The 3,067-nt window shown below is 45.8% G+C and overlaps 1 protein-coding gene across 2 annotated transcripts in view; it reads right to left on the bottom strand.

Annotated features, from left to right (window-relative positions):
• The window catches only part of CTTNBP2NL (CTTNBP2 N-terminal like), a 35,755-nt gene extending 33,020 nt beyond the window's left edge, over positions 1–2,735 (bottom strand). The window contains exon 1 of one of the 2 annotated variants that reach the window (XM_044447209.1): positions 2,502–2,735. The gene's annotated coding sequence lies outside the window, so the exon portion shown is untranslated. Of the gene's footprint in view, positions 1–2,132; positions 2,289–2,501 lie in introns of those variants that run through there. The other variant, XM_044447202.1, reaches the window with a different exon arrangement.
• Between the last annotated feature and the right edge of the window lie 332 nt (positions 2,736–3,067).

The following is a 3,067-nucleotide window of genomic DNA, read 5'->3' as shown; positions in this document are numbered from 1 at the left end:
GATTGGATAGTAATGTGCTAAGGTAGTGATAGAAACATTATTGATGGTAGACCCTACAGTAGCCTTTTGCACTATGGTTTCTCAAAAATTATAATTCTTTGCATAATCCAGATCACTGTTTTTCCTTAAATGTTTAGTATGCTTTGTGTTTCCATCTTTTAAGTCACCTGCACTTTTATACTGAAGTGTGTAAGCAAACAGACATTCATGAAACATTTCAATGATTACTTCTTGCTTGTATATTACTAAAAATTAGAAACACAATAGCAATGGAAAAAGAAAATCACCAACATCCACATTTAGTAAGGTGCGTTTCAGAAACTTACAGGCCAATGTTAGCTCCATACAAATTTATTTCTTAGTATATGGATTATATGTTTTCGAAATATATTTTCCTAAATATCTAGATCTTGGTTTTCTGTTTACTTCCAAGTTAAAACAAAGAACTACCACATCAACCTTTGCCAAGCTAGTGTCCTCCCAATATGACTGCAACCTCTACTACCCCAGTAAGCATGCCTATGACCATGCTTACTGGGGATGCTGGAACCTGTGGTCTGACATACCCAGAGGGTGCCAGGTTGGGAAAGTCTGTACTATATCTTGTGAATCAATGCTATAGTAACATCTTGATACACACCAAGTTAAAAGAACATACATTGATTTCTTTAAGTTGGTGCATTTGCTTTTACAATTCCATGCTTTGTTTATAAGGCTTCTGACACTAGATGCCTGCAATAACCACAGAGTAAACATATAGTGACTCTATGCTACTATGGTCACTAAGCACGCCTTCAACAAACATTCTACAAAGCAGTAAAATGCAAAAGCTCCCACTTATAAAAGAGCTAAGCAAGAGGAAGAAGTGGTACAAGAAAGTTACACTGACAATTTTTGAAGACACTGATCATAAGGTAAAAGTGAAAAGGCCGACATATATTCATTATTAAATATAGTACTTTGATCTTTTAAATGTCTGACTAAGAACAAGTGCTTCACACTAGCCACTAGAAGATCATTTTAACTCTTTAATATTTAACCCCCCCCCCCTTTTTGGCAATGGCCACATCACACATATTATCTTATCACCAATATGGTTCAGATTTGGCAGCATAGCAGAATCCTAAAAACTGTTTTTGATGTTTTTCAGCAGTGTGTTATTGTTTGCATGTCATACAAAGAAAATTTTCATTGCAGCTGGCATGCTAACAACTGTTTAATAGTGAGAGTATATTAAAACATAAATCAACAGCGCCACTTAAGGAGTTATGACAAAATCTGACCTATAATAAACAACTGGTTGCAAAGTACAAATGGCTTGTCAGTCAGTCCTTTGGTAAACAGACACATTTTAAGAGGATTCCTAGAATTTTTTAGCATGGGTTTTTCCTAGTCTCAGGTTGTTTTCAAGGGTGTGGAGACCTAGCAAACACTACCCTGACTGATGTTTAAAAATATTCCCTAACATTTTTCATTCCCATTATCTTGCCCTCAAGCAGCTCCAATTCATCAAAATCCAGCCACTTCACAAAATTGTGCACATGTTAAACACCACTCCTACAGCTACAAATATAATTTCCCCACTGCCCTCACCAAAAGCACTTCTCAGAGGGGGGGGCAGGGGGGTAGCTAACTGACAATCACCCTTCTAATACTTCTTTCTTCCAGCACTCTTCACTGCTCTCATACCAGCATTTCACTTTATCACCTATGACAACTGAACATGCATACTTTCTTCCATTCCAATCATAACTTAAGAACTTGATCAGCTGTAAAACACCAAAGTGCACAGTGCTTCAAAACTGTATTGCCAAGTTGCTATAGCCGTCCTTATTCTCTTGGGATGCAGTGGGAGGAATCTTGATTAGCACATCATTTTGTTCTGGAAATTAAAACCTGAATCAAAACAAGCAACGACGCCCAAGGAGCCACCATCCCCCTCATCGCCAAGTCCCAGACCCGCAGGGCGATCTCCCACATCGTACCGCTGCCACTATCTTTTTCAGTACGACAGGAGATGTGCGTGTACCGCATCCACAAGTGACATTCGAAACATTCGACCGTGTGAAGCGGCGCAGGACCCATCCTCCCCACCCCTTTGGAATAATTCGATCTCTTCTTTCCTTTCGTACCTGGTGAGACTGTAACACTGGGGTCAAGGTACCAAGCTACCTCCGCTTCAGCCTCTTACCACGCCATCCTCTCCCGCGAAGCTCGGCCCCCTAAGTCCCGCGATGGCCGCGGCCGCTACAGTGTCTCGGCTCGGCTCTCCACCGAGGAGAACTCGGATGTGCCCTCCCCTCCCTCTCCTTCCCCCCATCCGCCCGCCCTGCCAGCTCCGACCCCTCCCATGCCACCGCCCGGCGGGCCTCCTGGCGGCTCCCACCACTCCCCCTCGCCGGCTCCCAATGCCTCCCGAACGCGTGCGCGCCCCGGAATTCCCCTCCACGCCCGGCCAGACGACGCCCCCGGAGCCACGCCAGATCGCGCTCCTCACCGACCTCACTGGAGCGCTCCTCAGCTCGACGCCCGTCTCCGTCGCCCGCGCCGCCACCGCCTTCGTCGCAGCCACCACCGCTGTCCCCGCTCGGCCCCACTCTCCATCCAGCCTCCGCCAGCAGTCCGCGATTGACGCGGCCTGCCACCAACCGTCGCCTTCGCCAGCCAAGCCACTGGGCCAATCGGCGCGTGGGGAGGCGGGCCAAACGAGCTAGCTGAGGGCCCCGAGAGTCCTGGTAGCCAATCGGAGGCCGAGGCCGGTGGCTGGTGAGGAGGGTGTGTGCGTGTGTCTCGAGAAAAGACTGAAAATCCCTTTTGTTCGCGGCGCTTGAGGTAGACAGAGCCGAGCTGTGATTGAGACGTCACTTCCGGGGAAAGGTTTCGGCGAAGATGCAACTTGAGTGCTTCTGATGCTCGTCGGAATGTAAACTTAGAGATTTTGGAAGCCTCCGTCACTTATAAAAGGAATCAAATGTAGTGGGTTGTTGTATACGAAAACTCATTTTGCAACATATTCGTTAGTTTTATAAGAGATTCAAATTTTACTTATATTGTTATTCCTGTAATT

Source organism: Varanus komodoensis, unplaced genomic scaffold (assembly GCF_004798865.1).
Source record: "Varanus komodoensis strain SLA01 unplaced genomic scaffold, ASM479886v1 scaffold1, whole genome shotgun sequence".
Lineage (NCBI taxonomy): Eukaryota > Metazoa > Chordata > Lepidosauria > Squamata > Varanidae > Varanus > Varanus komodoensis.
This window is presented reverse-complemented; position numbering and strand designations above follow the sequence as displayed.